Source organism: Scyliorhinus canicula, chromosome 14 (genome assembly GCF_902713615.1).
Source record: "Scyliorhinus canicula chromosome 14, sScyCan1.1, whole genome shotgun sequence".
Lineage (NCBI taxonomy): Eukaryota > Metazoa > Chordata > Chondrichthyes > Carcharhiniformes > Scyliorhinidae > Scyliorhinus > Scyliorhinus canicula.
Window position 1 is genome coordinate 17,372,884 of NC_052159.1, and position 21,144 is coordinate 17,394,027.

The following is a 21,144-nucleotide window of genomic DNA, read 5'->3' on the forward strand; positions in this document are numbered from 1 at the left end:
TCTTTTTGTGGTTGATACCCGGACTCCCTAACCAAAGGCACAGCAGCTTCTCACCGTGGTTACCTGCAAGCCCTACCACCAAGAAGGACAAGAGCAGAAACCTCCCCCCCCCCCCCCCCCCCCCCCCCAACCATCCCAAGTCAGATACCATCCAGAATTAGGCATATCACCACTGGCTCAAACCCTGAAGAGTGTCTCAACCGAACACCATTAGGACAAGGACGGCAGCAGTTTCAGGAGAAGGCCCAGCATCACGTCTTCGGGCAGTTAGGGACTGAATGTAGCCTTGCCAACGGTTACCTAAGTTCTGGGAACAAACTATACAAGAGTTAGAGCAGCAACATTGGATCTACGGGAAGACCAAAAGGTGGATGATCAGAGCAGTGCAAATAGTAATAGTATTGATCAAGGGAAAACCATAAGAGCTTTCAGAAAGAGTTGGACGTCTGGATTAGAGAGAATGATTGATTGATAAAGTAACAAGCGTTTCTTGTAATCGGTAAGAGCCCAACTAAAGTATTGAGTTGTTGGCTGCACTTCTTCAGCAGAAGCATTAATTCATAGCCTGCAAGCTGGAGACATCATGCCTTCTGAGATAGAGATACTTCAACAGTCAAATGATACTTAAGTTAAAGTGTGGGCTGCCCATGCAGCAGAGACCTGGGATGTACGTTTGTATCTGAAATTGATAAACAGGTAAAATGTTTTCTCTTTCGTTATAAATGTGGTGTTGGATTTATTCTGCTTGGGCAAAACAAAGTGATGACTAAGATGACTTTTAGTTGGAGGGCTCAGAGGTATTTACCAGGGTATTTTCCCCTGTACTTACTCTGGACTTTTCTCTCCTTTGGGAGTTTATTACATGCTGGTGAGTGGGGGATTAGCAGGACATCATTATGGCGCCGACAGTGAAGATGTACAACTTGTCCGACCGACTAGTCTTTCCCATTGTCGATTTTACATTGAATCGTAGAATGCTTACAGCACAGAAGGAGGCCGTTCAACCCAGCACCTCAGTGCCAGCGCTCTGTGAAAGCAATTCCCATCCACTCCCCTGCCCCCCCTGCCCTCCCTCCCCTGCCTCCCCTCCCTCCCCTGGCTCCCCCTCCCCTGCCCCCCCCCCTCCCCTGCCCTCCCTCCCCTCCCTCCCCTCCTCCGGAGCTGGACACAAACGTTTGATGCCTTTTTATTTGCATGTCACCGTTCCTTGTTGAATATCCTCTATTTTTAATAACCCACAGCTGGTCGATTACAGCCACAAGGTTGACAATCGCTACCAGGAACTACACTCAATCACTCTCACGTTCAAAATTAGATTCGATCCATTGGTCTGACTGGCTGATTCTGACTTGAATTTCAGTAATTGTTTATTTCGGAATCTTTGTCTCTGGGGTGAATAAACATTGCAGGGAAATTCACCCCCTTCCTCGTTCCACCCCCCCCCCCCCCCCCCCCTCAACCCCCGGGCTCCCCGACCCCCCACCACCACGTATCACTTGCCTCCCAAGCCACGATACTTGAGAAATCTTTTTTATAAATGTTTTTATTGAGCTTTTAACATTTTGAATCACAAATACACAGAGCGAAACAAGCCCAACACTTATATCAACTGTTGGAACCAACAATTCTACGGACACGTGCTTGTAGGATTAGAATAGCGGTTTTAATATACTTACAACAGAGCCAGCCTGTTAGCCGTTGAACTTTCGGTGAACTGGCTGGCTGACCCTGTGGCACGGATCTTTATACAGCAGCTCCAGGGGGAGGAGTCCTGGGTGGAGCCAAGGGAGGAGCCCAGTACAAACTCTCGAGTACTCCCAAAGCTACTCCCCTGGTGGTCAGGTAGTGCAACTGCACTTACAATATTGATATATATATATACAGTTTATAATACCGTGTGAATCTCATTGACCACATCAACAAAAGAATAAGTTCCCACTGACAACTGTAACAATAGCGCCCCCCCCCCGCCCCGGCGAAAATACTTCTCTTGCAGACTATACATTTCTAGACTTGGTCAAAACACGTATTCCCAAAGTATAAAGGGCAGCACGGTGGCGCAGTGGTTAGCATTGCTGCCTCATGGCGCCAAGGTCCCAGGTTTGATCCCAGCTCTGGGTCACTGTCTGTGTGGAGTTTGCACATTCTCCCATGTGTTTGCGGTGTTGCACCTACAAACCAAAAATGTGCAGGGTTAGTTGGATTGGCCACGCTAAATTGCCCCTTAATTGGAAAAGTGAATTGGGCACTCTAATTTAAAAGGAACACATATGTACAATGGTTTATGTACATTGTGGTTCAGGCATTAATTTGACAGCAAACCGATCTCTTATAGTTTCCCTCCCTTCTGCCTGTCTCCCGTGTTTCTCTTGCGTGCATTCATCAACCACAACTCAACCTCCCCCACCGCCATTCCCTCCCTCCCCCTTTCTTTCTCTTCCTTGTTCCGTGACTTGCTCTGTTTCCCCTCCCTGCTTTATTGGTTGCTGACCACAAACAGGCCTTGAAACAAGTTGGTGAGTGGCTTCCACGTCCTATGGAAGCATTCTTCCGACCCATGGATGGCGAACTTTACCTTCTCCAGCCTGAGAAATTCCGCCAGGTCGGACAGCCCATCTGCAGCCTTGGGTGGTGCTGCCGATCGCCAGCCGAGCAGGATTTTCCGGTGAGCAATCAGGGAGGCATCAGCCCCCCGCCCCTCCCCCCCACTCCCCATGAAGAACTCTGGCTGCCCTAATACCCCAAAAACTGCCACTAGTGGGCACAGCTCCACCCTCACTCCTACAACCCTGGACATGGCCTCAAAGAAGGACGTCCAGTACCCGACAAGTCAGGGGCACACCCAGAACATGTGGCTGGGTCTCCCTGGCACCGTTAGTATTTGCCCTCCACCTCCGGAAAGAACCTGCTCATTCATCTTCTCGTTAGGTGCACCCTGTGCACCATTTTTAGTTGTGTTAGGCTTAGCCCTGTATGTGGAGCTGAAGTTTGCCCAGTGCAGTGCTTCGATCCAGAATACTTCAGAAATATTGATTATAAGATATTTTCAGCAACGCTCAACCAGTTTCAGAAACACCACTGTGTAGTTCAGTTGAACCGTTACTCCATGTTGTAATGGTAAAGCACAAGTCATCCCTTGCTTTGTTCCCAATTGCTACTTTACCTCCAGCTTGTTCCTGCTATACCCTTGGAGCAAATGATGTAAAGAGGGAAAGATTTATTTCAAAGAATGGAATCGGCTTTCAACTTGCTACCTTGACACAACATGGGCAGTGTTCGTTGGCTTTCCGTTGGCGAGTCTGCCGTATTGAGTAAGTGTCTGATGTGTAACGCCAATTGCAACACCAGGATGCCAAACAGATAATCTATCTGAAGGCCTTTTAAATTAAACAGAAACATTTTTATAATCCTTGGTGATTCATTTGAGATAAGAAGCTCCTGAACTTCTAAAGTATCTTTCGCAGACGTACGGCGTGCAAAAGGGCTTTAAGTGTGTCATAATATACATCCAGGTACATGATGATGCACAGACAGGCAGTGCTTGACACACAGGATGACCAGTGAACACACAGAACACGGCAGCCAATCACCAGACAGGACACGACCACTATAAGCCCAGAGGGCACTAGTTTTCCCGCTCTCTCGGGATCCAGCCTCTGAGACAGTCAGAGCTCGTGAGCAGCAACTAGAACATACACCATGTGGTAGTCAGATAGTCTGGTCAGGTTAGCCTCAGGTCTCCAGTCAAGTCAGCATAGTGTCAACCCACAGTTAAAGCATGTATTATAGTTAAGTGTTCAATAAAATCGAGTTGCATTTCTTCAAGTGTTGAAAGCCTGCCTCTTTTACCACTGCAGTAAACCCAGTCCTCGCAGACCCAGCTTACCCAACACATCAAAGTGCTTCTGAAGTGTAGTCACAGTTGTAATGTGGGAAACGTGGCAGCCATCTTGCACACCGCAAGATCCCATGTGTGGTGATATGCCTGTGCACAGTTCTGCTTATAGTTAGCAACGTGACCTCCAACCAGCTGGTGGCGATAGAGATCTATCATGTGACTCAACACACCCGGCACTTGGTAGTAAGAAGTACAAGGGGATAGTCGCACTTAGAGTAGCTCCAGGAGATTTCACTGAATTCATTTAGTAGCCATTGTCTATATTATAGTTCGTTAGTTATCTTTTCCATGTGTTTATTAATAGATCATCTTTATAGTTAAACAACTATATGTTCTTGTGTACATCATTACAACAGTTACAGAACAGAGAACAACATCATGAACAGCAATATGCCCGACCTTTGCAAACTATTGAAAAGTGGGAAAGATGATTATTAAGAAGCCCAGGTTAATCAAACACGGTAATGTAGTAAATGATCAAGGTAAGAAGCAAGAGACAAAGACGGGGACCAGAATTTCATGCTCGCCGCTCGCACACGATTGGCGGGCCTGGAAGCGGATGCAACATGCTCTTCTGCCTGCCATCGCAACTGAAACACCGTTTCATGCTGGCAGGCCAATTAACTGGCAGCCGGCACGAAACGCACCTGCCGGGGGAGGGAGTGGGTGGTGGGAAAGGGGTGGGCATCGAGGGAAATGAGGGCATAGGCTCCCTGAAGGCTGATAGCTAATACTTCAGGAGGTTCACTCTCGGCATTGGTCACGCTTCTTGTGAACAAGAGGTTCCTGGTCTTAAACTCATCTTTTGCCAGTTTGAACTTGTATTGATTTGTGCTGATCTCTTAATTTAAATTAATATTACAGATTCATGTTTTCCACCACATTAACTGGCCTGTATTCAGTTACTTCCCTTCCCGGAGAAAAAGCTGGACTTTCTCCAGTTTCTGTTCTTCTTGCAGATCTTTGACCTGAGGAATCAACTTTATGGTTCTCCTCTGCACAGCCTGCAGTACCTCAACACCTCTGCACAGCCTCCGTCCCTCCACACCTCTGCACTGCCTCCATCCCTCCACACCTCTGCACAGCCTCCATCCCTCCACACCTCTGCACAGCCTCGATCCCTCCACACCTCTGCAATGTCTCCATTGCCTCAACACCTCTGCACTGCCTTCATCCCTCCACAGCTCTGCACTACCTCCATCCCTCCACACCTCTGCACTGACTCCATCCCTCCACACCTCTGCACTGCCTCCATCCCTCCACACCTCTGCACTGCCTCCATCCCTCCACGCCTCTGCATTGCCTCCATCCCTCCACACCTCTGCACTGCCTCCATCCCTCCACACCTCTGCATAGCCTCCATCCCTCCACACCTCTGCACTGCCTCAAGTGCCTCAACACCTCCTCCAATGCCTCAACACCTCTGCACTGCCTTCATTGCCTCAACACCTCTGCACTGCCTCCATCCCTCCACACCTCTGCAATGCCTCCATCCCTCCACACCTCTGCACTGCCTCCATCCCTCCACACCTCTGCACTGCCTCCATCCCTCCATGCCTCTGCATTGCCTCCATCCCTCCACACCTCTGCACTGCCTCCATCCCTCCACACCTCTGCATAGCCTCCATCCCTCCACACCTCTGCACTGCCTCCATCCCTCCACACCTCTGCAATGCCTCCATCCCTCCACACCTCTACATTGCCTCCATCCCTCCACACCTCTGCAATGCCTCCATCCCTCCACACCTCTGCACTGCCTCCATCCCTCCACACCTCTGCACTGCCTCCGTCCCTCCACGCCTCTGCACTGTCTCCATTGCCTCAACACCTCTGCATTGCCTCCAGTCCCTCCACACTTCTGCACTGCCTCCATTGCCTCAACACCTCTGCACTGCCTCCAGTCCCTCCACACCTCTGCATAGCCTCCGTCCCTCCACACTTCTGCACTGCCTCCATTGCCTCAACACCTCTGCATTGCCTCCAGTCCCTCCACACTTCTGCACTGCCTCCATTGCCTCAACACCTCTGCATTGCCTCCAGTCCCTCCACACTTCTGCACAGCCTCCAGTCCCTCCACACCTCTGCACTGCCTCTGTCCCTCCACACCTCTGCACTGCCCCCAGTCCCTCCACACTTCTGCACTGCCTCCATTGCCTCAACACCTCTGCATTGCCTCCAGTCCCTTCACACCTCTGTACTGCCTCCTGTCCCTCCACACCTCTGCACTGCCTCCATCCCTCCACACCTCTGCACTGTCTCCATTGCCTCAACACCTCTGCACTGCCTCCTGTCCCTCAACACCTCTGCACTGCCTCCATCCCTCCACACCTCTGCACAGCCTCCATCCCTCCACACCTCTGCACTGCCTCCATCCCTCCACACCTCTGCACAGCCTCCAGTCCCTCCACACCTCTGCACTGCCTCCATCCCTCCACACCTCTGCACAGCCTCCATCCCTCCACACCTCTGCACTGCCTCCATCCCTCCACACCTCTGCACTGCCTCCATTGCCTCAACACCTCTGCATTGCCTCCATCCCTCCACACCTCTGCACTGCCTCCAGTCCCTCCACACCTCTGCACTGCCTCCATCCCTCCACACCTCTGCACTGCCTCCAGTCCCTCCATGCCTCTGCATTGCCTCCATCCCTCCACACCTCTGCACTGCCTCCATCCCTCCGCACCTCTGCATTGCCTCCATCCCCCTACCCCTCTGCATTGCCTCCATCCCTCCACGCCTCTGCACAGCCTCCATCCCTCCACACCTCTGCACTGCCTCCATCCCTCCACACCTCTGCATTGCCTCCATCCCTCCACACTTCTGCACTGCCTCCATCCCTCCACACCTCTGCATTGCCTCCAGTCCCTCCACACTTCTGCACTGCCTCCATTGCCTCAACATCTCTGCACTGCCTCCAGTCCCTCCACACTTCTACACAGCCTCCAGTCCCTCCACACATCTACACTGCCTCCGTCCCTCCACACCTCTGCACTGCCTCCAGTCCCTCCACACTTCTGCACTGCCTCCATTGCCTCAACACCTCTGCACTGCCTCCAGTCCCTCCACACCTCTGCACTGTCTCCATTGCCTCAACACCTCTGCATTGCCTCCAGTCCCTCCACACCTCTGCACTGCCTCCTGTCCCTCCACACATCTGCACTGCCCCCTGTCCCTCCACACCTCTGCACTGCCCCCATCCCTCCACACCTCTGCACTGTCTCCATTGCCTCAACACCTCTGCACTGCCTCCTGTCCCTCAACACCTCTGCACTGCCCCATCCCTCCACACCTCTGCACAGCCTCCATCCCTCCACACCTCTGCACTGCCTCCATCCCTCCACACCTCTGCACAGCCTCCAGTACCTCCACACCTCTGCACTGCCTCCATTGCCTCAACACCTCTGCACTGCCTCCAGTCCCTCCACACCTCTGCACTGCCTCCATCCCTCCACACCTCTGCACTGCCTCCAGTCCTTCCACGCCTCTGCATTGCCTCTATCCCTCCACACCTCTGCACTGCCTCTGTCCCTCCACACCTCTGCACTGCCTCCAGTCCCTCCACACCTCTGCACTGCCTCCATCCCTCCACACCTCTGCACTGCCTCCAGTCCCTCCACGCCTCTGCATTGCCTCTATCCCTCCACACCTCTGCACTGCCTCTGTCCCTCCACACCTCTGCACTGCCTCCGTCCCGCCACACCTCTGCACTGCCTCCATCCCTCCACACCTCTGCACTGCCTCCATCTCTCCACACCTCTGCACTGCCTCTGTCCCGCCACACCTCTGCACTGCCTCCAGTGCCTCAACACCTCTGCATTGCCTCCATCCCTCCACGCCTCTGCACTGTCTCCATTGCCTCCACACCTCTGCATTGCCTCCAGACTTTCCACACCTCTGCACTGTCTCCATTGCCTAAACACCTCTGCACAGCCTCCATCCCTCCACACCTCTGCACTGCCTCCATTGCCTCAACACCTCTGCAATGCCCCCAGTCCCTCCACACCTCTGCACAGCCTCCATCCCTCCACACCTCTGCATAGCCTCCATCCCTCCACACCTCTGCATTGCGTCCATTCCTCCACGCCTCTGCATTGCGTCCATTCCTCCACACCTCTGCATAGCCTCCATCCCTCCACACCTCTGCATTGCGTCCATTCCTCCACGCCTCTGCACAGCCTCCATCCCTCCACACCTCTGCACTGTCTCCATTGCCTAAACACCTCTGCACTGTCTCCATCCCTCCACACCCCTGCACTGCCTCCATTGCCTCAACACCTCTGCACTGTCCCCAGTCCCTCCACACCTCTGCACTGCCTCCATTGCCTCAACACCTCTGCACTGCCTCCATCCCTCCACACCTCTGCACAGCCTCCATCCCTCCACACCTCTGCATTGCCTCCATCCCTCCACACCTCTGCATTGCCTCCAGTCCCTCCACACCTCTGCCCCCAGTGCCTCCACACCTCTGCACTGGCCCCAGTGCCTCCACACCTCTGCACTGCCTCCATCCCTCCACACCTCTGCATTGCCTCCATTGCCTCAACACCTCTGCACTGCCTCCATCCCTCCACACCTCTGCATTGCCTCCATCCCTCCACACCTCTGCACTGCCTCCATCCCTCCACACCTCTGTATTGCCTCCAGTCTCTCCACGCCTCTGCACTGCCTCCAGTCTCTCCACGCCTCTGCATTGCCTCCAGTCTCTCCACGCCTCTGCATTGCCTCCATCCCTCCACACCTCTGCATTGCCTCCAGTCCCTCCACACCTCTGCATTGCCTCCAGTCCCTCCACACCTCTGCACTGGCCCCAGTGCCTCTCAGCATTGCCTCCAATGCCTCAGGACCTCTTTACAGCCTCCAGTCCCTCCACACCCCTGCAATCCAAGTCATTGATGTAAATTAGAAACAGTTGAGGACCACCACCTGGGCTACCTTATTTGGTACTTACCCCAACACACCGCCTCTACAAATTTTTACCCTTCAGACCATCGTTATGACCAGGTGAGAAGCGGCGAATTGGTTCCCCCCCTATTCAACCTCCTCTGTTAGCCACAACAAATGTCTACGTTTATTTTTTATTAGGATGTGCCTTTGCCAAATTAAACTATGCAGCGGGGAGACAGTCAAACCCACTTTTCTTTAAAGAGCAAATTTGTTAACCCTTAAACCCGAGTGAAAAATAGTAAAAACACACGTCAAGCATTTGGCCCTCTGACAACCGTGCACACACATGCTCACACATGCACACACATGCTCACACATGCACACACATGCTCACACATGCTCACACATGCACACACATGCACACATGTGAACATACCGTATCAGAAATAAGGGTCATTGGGTTAAATGTCCTTTGATTGTCCTTGAGGCATAGATTTAAAACTTTGCAGGTAATTTAGGTTAGCTGGTTTCTTGACCATAAGACATGGAGTTGAAGTCGGCCCCAGGGCCCATCGAATCTGCTCCGCCATTCAATGAGACCATGGCTGTTATGATTTAATCCTCAACTCCACTCTCCCATCTTATCCCAATAACCTTCAATTCCCTTACTGATGAAAAATCTATCTATAAGATTATTACAAAATATTGGTTTGCCAGTAGGTTCCTTGTAGAACTGGCTTCTTGACCTGGGTAACACGCTTATTCCAAAAGAGATGGAGGGAGAGAGAGGAGTCTTCAGCTTGTTTCCTTTGCTGAAGGCTCTCTGGACACTGCCTGTGTCACTTGCAATCTCGCTCTAGTGGATGGCAGCTTTCCTTTAAAATACTTCACCCATTGTGTATTTCCAAGTGGTTTTGGGTGTGTTGGTCGGTGGCAGCCATTGTTTCAATGTTGAGCACTTTGCATTAATATCTCTTCTTGAAACTGCTCTGAGTTTCGATGGGTATCTAGATTATAGGTTTGGTCTCTTTCTTCATGCTCTCCTGAGGCTGTTTTGCTGGTTTCATACCTTCAACTTGCATTTCTAAACAGTTTGCTCGTGCAGGAATTTCAGTCAGTTGAGTTATGGAATGATATTTTAAAAACTATGATAACACCATTTCTCATCAATTCCCAAGATTTGCCCTGAATTCCCAGTGTTTTGCGTATAATTGGTACAGGTCAGGTTTAGATTGGTCAGTTCCTGGTGGCACTGTGGACCAGGTACCTGGGAGAAGATCTTGTGTGACTGGTATGTTAGAGTGGTCAGCACATAGTGGTTGCAGGCAAGTGTGCATCGCAAACAGAGAGCAGACCTTGGGAATTTACTGCAAGTGGGATTCGAATAAATAGTGGATGAGGTCTGTTGATCTGAAAGAAGTCTTGTGGAATAGTGGGTAGCCTCTCTGCCTTCGAGCCAAAAGCTCCGAGTACAATGGGCGGCATGGTGGCACAGTGATTAGCACTGCTGCCTCAAAGTGCCAGGGACCCGGGTTCAATTCCACCTTGACTGTCAGTGTGGAGTTTGTACGTTCTCCCCATGTCTGCCTGGGGTTTCCTCTGGGTGCTCCGGTTTCCTCCCACAGTCCAAAGATGTGGAGGTGAGTTGGATTGTCCATGCGAAGTCGCCCCTTAGTTTCCAAAGATGTGCAGGTTAGATGGGGTTACACGGATAGGGCTGAGGAGTTGGCCTTGTAGGGTGCCCAGAGGGTGGGTGCAGATTTGTTGGGCTGAACGGTCTCCTCCTGCTCCTATGATTCCAAGTCCCACCCCAGCATGGCAGCACGGTAGCACAGTGGTTAGCACAGTTGCTTCACAGCTCCAGGATCCCAGGTTCGATTCCTGACTTGGGTCACTGTCTGTGTGGAGTCTGCACGTTCTCCCCGTGTCTGCATGGGTTTCCTCTGGGTGCTCCGGTTTCCCCCCACAGTCCAAAGATGTGCTGGTTAGGTGGATTGGCCGTTCTAAATTGCCCTTAGTGTCCAAAAATGTTAGGTTGGGTTACGGAGATAAAGGGGATAGGGTGGAGGTGCTGAGCCTGGGTAGGGTGCTCTTTCCAAGGGTCGGTGAAGACTTGATGGGCTGAATGGCCTCCTTCTGCACTGTAAATTCTCTGACTGTGAGGATTTGACAACCAAGGAAGGTGCTTTCGTAACGTGACCAAACAAGATGAGTATCGACATCTGGATCTTTCCAACATATGCCAACGACAAGATAAAAGAGAGGGAAAGATTCCCTGGTCAGCCATGTCATGGATAAAATGTTGGACCATCTACCATTCCTATCTATAGCTCCAGATCACAACATGCATGTAAAAGTGCATGTTGCCAAAGCAACCAGGACTCCTTGAGTCCAGTCAAACTAGAATATAGTTCAGTTTTAAGTTTAACATTTTGCATTTAACCCAGAACATTAAAAACTGTCAAGTCAAAGAAATTGCTAATTAGTCAACACATAACTCTGACAGGCGATTGCAGTCAGTCCGAAAATGAACAGTTGAATAGGTGTGAGTTACAATGAACAGGAAGCTGAGTCACCACAAACGTCATCCACAGAGAACAGGACAAATCCAACTCAACCAATTACTGCCCCGTCAGTGGTGGAAGGGGTTGCCGACAGTACTCTCAAGTGGCACTTGTTCAGCAATAACCTACTCGCTGATGCTCAATTTGGGTTCTGCCAGGAACAATCAGCCCCGGACCTCATTGCAGCATTAGTCTGAACATGCAGCGAGGAGCTGAACTGCCAGGGCAGAATTTGGCCGAGTGTGGTATCGAGCCCTGGTAAAACTGGACTCAGTGGGAATCGGAGGAAAAACTCTCCACTGGTCGAAGTCATATCTGGCACTGAGAAAGATGGCCGTGGTGGTTGGAGGTCAATCATCTCAGTCCCGGGACATCGCTGCAGACGTTCATAGAAACATAGAAAATAGGTGCTGGAGTAGACCATTTGGCCCTTCGAGTCTGCCCCACCATTTAATATGATCATGAAAATTCAGTATCCCACTTCTCCTTTCTCTCCATACCTCTTGATCCCTTTAGCCACAAGAGCCATGTCCAGCTCCCTCTTGAACATATCCAAACACTGACCTCAACAGCTTTCTGTGGTAGAGAATTCCACAAGTTCACAACTCTCTGAGAGAAGAAGTTCCTCCTCATCTCAGTCCTGAATGGCTTACCCTTTATTCTGAGGCTGTGACCCCTGAGTTCTGGACGTAGCCAACATCGGGAACATTCTTCCCACATCTCGCCTGTCCAGTCCCATCAGGATTTTATATGATTCTATGAGATCGCCTCTCATTCTTCTGAACTCCAGTGAGTACAAGCCCAGTCGATTCGGTTTTTCTCCATATATCAGTCCTGCCATCCCGGGATTTAGTCTGGTGAACCTTTGCTCAATAGCAAGAATGTCCTTCCTCAAACTAGGATACCAAACCTGCACACAATACTCAAGGTGTAGCTTTACCAAGGCCCTGTATAACTGCAGCAAGACATCCCTACTCCTATAGTCAAATCCTCTCCAAGGCCAGCATGCCATTAGCTTTCCTCACCGCCTGCTGTACCTGCGTGCCAGCCTGCAGCGACTGTTCCACCAAGACGCCCAGGTCACGTTGCACTTCCTCCTTTTCTAAATTGCCACCATTCAGATAATAATCTGCCTTCCTGTTTTTGCCACCAAAGTGCAAACCTCACATTTACCCACATTATATTGCATTTGCCAAGTATTTGCCCACTCAGCCAGCCTGTCCAAGTCACCCTGCAGCCTCTTTGCATCCTCCTCACAGCACACACTGCCACCCAGCTCAGTGTCATCTGCAAATTTGGAGATATTGCATGCAATTCCTTCGTCCAAATCATTAATGTATATATTGAACAGCTGGGGTCCCAACATTGAACCCTACAGTACCCCACTAGTCACTGCCTGCCACTCTGAAAAGGACCAATTTATTCCCACTCTCTGCTTCCTGTCTGCCAACCAGTTCCCTATCGATGTCAATACATTACCCCCAATACCATGAGCTTTAATTTTGCTCACTAATCTCTTGTGTGGGACCTTGTCAAAAGCCTTTTGAAAGTCCAGATATACAACATCCACTGGTTCACCCTTGTCCCCTCAACTGGTCACATCCTCAAAAAACTCCAGCACGGTGGGCAGCACGGTAGCATTGTGGATAGCACAATGGCTTCACAGCTCCAGGGTCCCAGGTTCGATTCCGGCTTGGGTCACTGTCTGTACGGAGTCTGCACATCCTCCCCGTGTGTGCGTGGGTTTCCTCCGGGTTCTCCGGTTTCCTCCCACAGTCCAAAGATGTGCAGGTTAGGTGGATTGGCCATGATAAATTGCCCTTAGTGTTCAAAATTGCCCTTGGTGTTGGGTGGGGTTGCTGGGTTATTGGGCTGGGGGGAAGTGTTGACCTTGGATAGGGTGCTCTTTCCAAGAGCCGGTGCAGACTCGATGGGCCGAATGGCCTCCTTCTGCACTATAAATTCTATGATCTATGATTTGTCGAGCATGATTTCCCTTTAGTGAATCCATGCTGACTTGGACCGATCCTGTCCCCGTTTTCCAAATGCTCAGTTATTTCATCCTTAATAATTGACTCCAACATTTTCCCACCACCGAATGTCAGGCCAGTTCGTCAGGGTAGTGTGTAGTGTCCTAGGCCCAACCATTTTCAGCTGCTTCATCAATGACCTTCCCTCCATCATGAGGTCAGAATTGGGGATGTTCACTGATGATTGCGCAATGTTCAGCACCATTCACGACTCCTCGGATACTGTAGCAGTCCATGTCCATTTGCAACAAGAACATTCAGGATTGGACTGAGAAGTGGCAAGTAATATTCATGTCACATATGTGCCTGCCAATAACCATCTGCAATAAGAGAGAATAAGACCATCTCCCCTTGACATTCAATGGCATTACCATCGCTGTGTCTGCCGCTATCAACATCCTGGGGGTTATCATTGACCGGAAACTGAACTGGGCTAGCCATCTAAATACTGTGGCTACAAGAGCAGGTATGACAACTCCAGACCAGCCCCCAACAGTGGTTAGGATACTGGGCAGAAACATCGATATTTAATTTAAATTTGTAAGACTATGAGGAAAGTATACCTTGCTCCAGAAGTGATTTCACACTTCTGAACACACTGAAATAAGGATATGGGGCTGGATTCTCCGCACCCCGACACCAGAATCGCGTTCGGCGCCGGGGCGGAGAATGCAATATCTCACATGGAATCGGGACCGGTTCCCCGATTCGCGCTGCGTATCCCCTACCTGCAGTCATTGCTGGATGCCCGCCCTCAACTGGCCGAAGTCCCAACGGCCTAATTTGAATGTGGTCCTGTCGTTCGGGATACTTGTGTGGCGGCTGCGGACTCAGTGACCTCCGACCCGGAAGTGCAGGGGCCCGTATCTGCAGCAAAAGCTGCGAGCTTCCCGACGGATCACTGCTAGCTCCTGCGGGGCTGTGAATATGTGGCCCTTTCCCGCTAGTTTTTCTGGCGCGAAAGGCCACAGTTTTTACGAAGGTGTGGGGACATAGTCCCAAAAACAGAGAATCCAGCCCATGATATTTTAAAACAAACTTTACTACTAATACAGTGTTAAAATCATGAACAAAAATAACTTACAATTTCCCCTTAAACAATACTACTCAATACAGTGAATACAATACCCTTAATTGCTACTTTATTCCCACTTAAACAATAAAGTAAAAACATTCTCAGTTCTCAATCCACTATTAAATACCAATGACACAGAGGAATACTTGTTTTACAGAGATGTTCTTTGAGAAAGAGAGACCTTTCAACACTGCTTTAAAGAAAAGGTCTGACCCCTGTCAGAACCATGCAGAGACTACTTCTCCCCCTGTGCTCAGACAAGTCTGCTCTTATTTGAAGGCTGTAATCTCTTTTTAACTGAACTGCAGAGAACAAAACTTGACTTGTGCTCACAGCTTCATCCAAAAATGCACTGACCTGTTTTTCCTACAAAATGCCTAATACCTTAGCTCCACCCATTAATTACATCATCTTGCCAAGCTGAAATCCAATTAACTCCACAGGGAATCCCCTTAATCAAAACTAAATTACATTATCCCAAGCTTTTTATAATGCTGAATGGTACCCCTGGCTCCCCAAATATACGAGCCTTTCAAAGTAAAATTAATTTTAAAACATGGCTGCGGCAGTCAAACACACTCTAATCCAGGCTTTTAACCCTTACTGCACCAAATACTATGAATACGACACATCTGAAATTGCTACATTTGTCACACAGGTCTGAGATTAGGATTCCTGTGGCAGGTATCTCACCTCCTAACTCCCCAAGGCCTGCCCACCATCGACAAGCCACAACTCACGAGTGTGATGGAATGCTCTCCTCTTGCCCAGATGAATGCAGCTCCAACGACACTCAAGAAGCTCAACACTATCCAGAACAAAGCAGCCTACTTGATTGGCACGTCATTCACCACCTTACACATTCACTCCCCCGACGCTGTGTGATTTTTAAAATATTCATTCATGGGATGTGGCAATGTTGGTTGAGCCAGCAACTGAGTGGCTTTCTAGGGAATTCCAGAGGGCATTTAAGAGTCAACCACACTGCTGTAGATATGTAGGCCAGATGAGGTAAGTCAGATTTCCTTCCCTCAAGGACGTTAGTTTACTAGATTATTTTTACAATAATTGAAAACGCTCAATTCCAGATTTTGTTCAACTTGCATTTTATTGAATTGAAATTACACCATCTACCAAGGTGAGATTCGAACCCAGGTCCCCAGAGCATTACCCAAGGTAACCACCACGGCACTAGCTCCCCCTGGCCATCTACAGGATGTACTGCACCAACTCAGCAAAGCTTCTTCGATAGAACCTTCTGAACCCGTGATCTCCACAATCCAGAAAGACAAGGGCAGCAGCTACATCGGAATACAATTGTCTGAAATTTCCCCTCCAGGCCACACACCATCATGACCTTTAACTATAATGTCACTCCTTCACTGTGGCTGGGTCAAAATCCTGGAACCCCCTCCCTAATAGCACTGTGGGTGTATTTCGACCACATGGACTGCAGTGTTTGAAGAGGGCAGCTCACCACCACTTTATCAGGATGGGCAGTCGAGCATATGCATTAGGAGTAGGCCACTTGGCCCCTCGAGCCTGCTCCGCCATTCAATAAGATCAGTGGTGGCTACCGCCGGCCCATGGGTCATATGCGGCCCATTAGGGTACTGAGTACGGCCCATGAGGCATTTTGTTGACCGTTGACTACACACAGGACTGCCAGATTCCGCTGATTTTCGTCCACAGAGATTTTGACGAACGTGACTAAAGCGAAACGCATGCAAGGCAAGGGAACGTGAAATGGGCTGTGTGCTGATTGCCCACAAATTGACGGTCAGAGCCGTGCGCTCCCTCTGCGTCTAATTAAAGCCAAAATCTTTTTGTTTTTACCATTTGAAGTTGATGATTGTTCTATTAAAATATAAATGACTCAGCATTTTCTGAAACTCGTTGTGACATTTTTGGCATTTATTAAATGTATGGAAATTATTCATGGGTTGCTGGTTAGTGACAAGCCTCATTTCAATCTTGGGGCGCACTGAGATGAAGGGGGCCTACACATGCAGCCCACTCACTAGTCTCGGTTTCCCATCACTGAATAAAACCATGGCTGATCTAGCCTAGCCAGCGACACCACATCCAGGTTAGTAAAACTGGTTTAGCACAGTGGGCTAAACAGCTGGCTTGTATTGCAGAACAATGCCAGCAGCGCGGGTTCAATTCCTGTACCGGCCTCTCCAAACAGGTGCCGGAATGTGGTGACTGGAGACTTTTCACAGTAACTTCATTGAAGCCTACTTGTGACAATAAGCGATTATTATTATAAAAGTACACAGTAATAATCATTATTATTTTTTTTTAAATCTTTATTATTATCACAAGGTGGCTTACATTGAACAGGGCAATCAGATTACTGTGAAGATCCCCTAGTCACCACATTCTGGCGCCTATTCAGATAGACTGAGGGAGAATTCAGAATGTCCAATTCACATAACACCACGTCTTTCGGGACTTGTGGAAGGCAACTGGAGCACCCGGAGGAAACCCGTGCAGACACGGGGAGAACGTGCAGACTCCGCACAGACAGTGACCCAGCCGGGAATCGAACCTTAGACCCTGGCACTGTGAAACAACAGTACTAACCACAGTGCTACCATGCCGCCCAGTGGTGCACCCACTGGTGCTTCAGTCGACAAACAGACTGCAAAATGTGAGAATTGTTGCAGGTGGGAGTTCACTGCAGAGGCTGAAGGAGGTGATGCTCTTTTCGTCCAACATTTGTAATGACATTTTGTTAATTTAATCTCGCCATAACTGAAATTAAATCAAGTAATTCCTTTCAAAGACTAAAGCTGCAAGTTAACTTGATCAAAAGCAATAAGTTAAGATGGTTGAAAGCACTGACTAATTGAATTAGCGAAAGAAGGGGTGGCAGCTTGCGCTGGTGGTGTGCCCAGCTGCAACATGTGGGTGTTTGTGGAGAGCATTGTAATCACTGACAACCGCATCTGTAGCAAATGTCTCATAGAATAGATTCATAGAAAAGTTACAGCGTGGAAAGAGGCCTTTCAGCCCATCTTGTCCATGCCAGCCCGAGACAGTCAGGTGCCCTTTCTAATCCCACGGGCTGAATTGTCCGCCCCACCACATTTCAGTTTCACCCCACCGGCGGAATGCTCCATTACGCCGGCCCGTCAATGGGGTTTATAAGAATTCATAGAATCATAGAATTTACAGCGCAGAAGGAGACCATTCGGCCCATCGAGTCTGCACCGGCTCTTGGAAAGAGCACCCTACCCAAGCCCACACCCCCACCCTATCCCCATAACCCAGTAACCCCACCCAACACGAAGGGCAATTTTGGACACTAAGGGCAATTTATTATGGCCAGTCCACTTAACCTGCACGTCTTTGGACAGTGGGAGGAAACTGGAGCACCCAGAGGAAACCCACGCACACACGGGGAGGATGTGCAGACTCTGCACAGACAGTGACCCAAGATGGGAATCAAACCTGGGACCGTGGAGCTGTAAAGCAATTGTGCTAACCACTACCAAAGAAAGTAGTTGATGTCAAAACATTGTGTAATTTCAAGAAGGAATTCGATATAGCTATTGGGGCTAAAGGGATGAGGGGATACGGGGGGAAGATGGGATCAGGGTATTGAACTTGATGATCCGCCCTGATCAAAATGAATGGTGGAGCAGGATTGAAGGACCAAATGGCAGCCTCCTGTTACTATTTTCGATGTTTTTACGTTAACGGCTCTGCCGATCATTTGGCTGCATTCATTCAAGACGGGGGCGCAAGATTACTTCTCAATTCGGGATGGGGAACAAAAGCTGGTCTTTTCACATCCCACGAATGAATAAGAATGAACAAAAGTGGGCTATCTGAGGTCATAGGGTCATTAGTCATCAAGCAATGATCTGCCGTTTGTGCCAATAGTAATCTCTGGATTTATGGTTTTACCACACCTTGAGGTAACGACAACAGAGTTCCTCTCCTGCTCAGGCATCTTAAGCCTGCTTCTCGTGCCTAATGTTTTTAACAGCCATCTTGTAAGTAAAGAGAAAGGTGCCTCACTTCTGAAATTCAAGTATTGAGGGAAGAACACCTCATGGATTTTGGCGTGCTTCATTTGTATGTTCCACCAATTTGCACGCCGCCATTGTGACAGAATTTGTTTCCAGAAGCGCACAATAGCTTGTGCCTTCCCAGCATGAGTTTGCGCTGTGAGGTGATGTCCAGATTTGCGCCTGGCTTTACCCTCCAAAGCCAATCTTGAACTGAACTCATAAAATTGGCTACAAACAATACATGAGTCAGTGCAAAACTTCTTTCCAACACTCTCGGTGTAAACAACCATCATATCGGAAAATCTCGACTGACAAGTTCTTCATGTTTTTCTCATTGTGGTGTCGTGGCTGAAGCATGTCGCCCAGTATCTAGATCTTCATTGTGACTCGATTCATTAATTGTGGTAGTTCTAGGATATAGAGCTGTGATGTTCTGAGGTACAAGCAAAACGCAAATCTTGATGGTGCTGAAAAGTGGTCGCTAGTAAATAGAAACATAAAATGCAGGGTAAACTCAGCAGGTCCAGCAGCATCTGTGGAGAGAGAAAGAGAGTTAACGTTTTGAGTCCGTGTGACTCTTCTACAGAGTCGTTGGTTAAACGAGAGTGATGCAATGTATTTATTACGATCGCAGACAAGACCCCAACAGTGGCTCGGATACTGGACGGAAACTCCAATATCTTATTTTAATTTTGTAAGATAGCTCACTCCAGGAGTGATTTCATGAAGAAATCAGGATATGGTATATTAAAACAAAGTTTATTACGAACACAGTATTAAAATATCTTAAACATCACATAAGTAAATAGCTTACAATGACCCCTTAAACAATGCTAATCAATACGGTGTCACAATAACCCTTAACCGCGACCTTTACTGCCACTCAAACAATAAAACCATCTCAGATCCTAATCCACTTTTAAATACAGTTAGCAGACTCTAGAATACTGAGAGGGGAAGCACGGTGGCTCATTGTTTAGCATTGTAGTCTCACGGCGCCGAGGTCCCAGGTTCGACCCGGCTCTGGGTCACTGTCCGAGTGGAGTTTGCACATTCTCCCCGTGTTTGCATGAGTTTTGCACCCTCAACGCAAAGATGTGCAGGGTAGGTGAATTGAGCACGCTAAATTGCCTCTTAATTGGAAAAAATGAATTGGGTACTCTAAATTTATTTAAAAAAAGAGAAAGTGAGACTGCTTTAAAGAAAGACCTGACCCCCTGTCAGAACAATGCAGACTATCTGGCTGTATTTCTCCAGAACCTTCTCAGCTCCACTTGCAGCCAAAAACTAACCCTGTGAACCTCAACATCTGACTGCTTCAACCCCTGACTCCTCCCATTAACTATACCATCTCACTGAACTGAACACAAAAGGGCGGGATTTACCGGCTGTTCACGCCAGCATGTTTGTCCAGTCCCACGAGGGTGCACAGGTTTCCTGACGACGAGGGGTGCAATCAACGGGAAATACCGTTGACAACGGCGGGATCAGTAAATCCCGCTGGGGCCCACCTCCACCGCTGAAAGGCATGCCGCGGGTTCGTCGGTAAGTCCCACCCAATGTCTCTAATTAACAAAGAAGGCAACCCTCTTAATATAAATACAAGTCCATTAGCCCATCTTTTATGATGCTTTAATTGCACCTATGGCTCCACAAAAAAGCCTAGCTGTCATGCAAAAGAGGATTTGACAAAGCACTACTGCGGCAGTCATACACACACTAACCCAGGCTTTTAACCCTTGCTGCACCAAATACCTAGAATACTATGGGCTGCATCTCCCATCGCTGGGATCCTCCGCGTCGCTGGTAACGCACTCACGCCCGTGAATTTCCTGACAGCGCGGGGGTGCCCACAATGGGAAATTCTGAAATTCTGACAATCATCACATATTGAAGAACAGGCGTGAGAGCCCAACACTTCTGTCCCCTTCGAAATGAGAGAACTATAAAAAATTTACAGCAGAGGGACACATTCGACATGTCATGTTTGTGACCGCTATCCAGCCGACCCCCACTTTCTAGCTCTTGGTCTGCAGCCCTGTATGTTAAGTGCACGTCCAACTACTTTGTTAACGGGATGAGGGTTGCTGCCTCCACCACCCTTTCAGGCAGTGAGTTCCTGACCCTCAGCAGCCTTCTCCTGAATGTCCCTCTGAGCAAGAGATGACATATGAGATAATCAGGTTCCTGAGCCAGAGGATTCTGATTTAAGGTGATTTGCAAAAGAAAAAATGGTGACGTGAGGAGGAACATTTTTTACATCGCGAGTGGTTAGAATCTGGCGTGCACTGTGGTGGAGGCAGACTAAATTGTGGCTTCCAAGAGAGAATTCGATCATTATCTAAAGAGGAAGCATTTTCAGGGCTACGGGGGCAAAGGCAATGGGCTGGCACTACGTGAATTGCTCTTGCAGAGAGCCAGAATGGACACGACAGGTGAATGGCCTCCTTCTGTGCTGTAACCATTACATTTCCCAGTCTGAATCTATCTTCCGTCTCTAGCTACTAAATTTCTAACTCCTTGCACAGAATGTTTATTGTTGATTATCTGATTTGGTGACTGATCCATTTCGTTATAGATATGCATGGCGTTCCCCAGGTGCTGAATGTGACAAGAGTCAGCACTCTTCAACTCTGAAGCATTTGGAGACATCCAGAAAGGTTTGAAT

General features: G+C 49.1%; 1 protein-coding gene across 2 annotated transcripts in view; it reads left to right on the top strand.

Annotated features, from left to right (window-relative positions):
- LOC119977626 (P2Y purinoceptor 8-like) overlaps nt 1-21,144 on the top strand; it is a 54,343-nt gene that overhangs the window by 24,595 nt on the left and 8,604 nt on the right. For both annotated transcript variants that reach the window (XM_038818770.1, XM_038818769.1), the window contains one exon: nt 21,055-21,136. The gene's annotated coding sequence lies outside the window, so the exon portion shown is untranslated. The remainder of the gene's footprint in view (nt 1-21,054; nt 21,137-21,144) is intronic.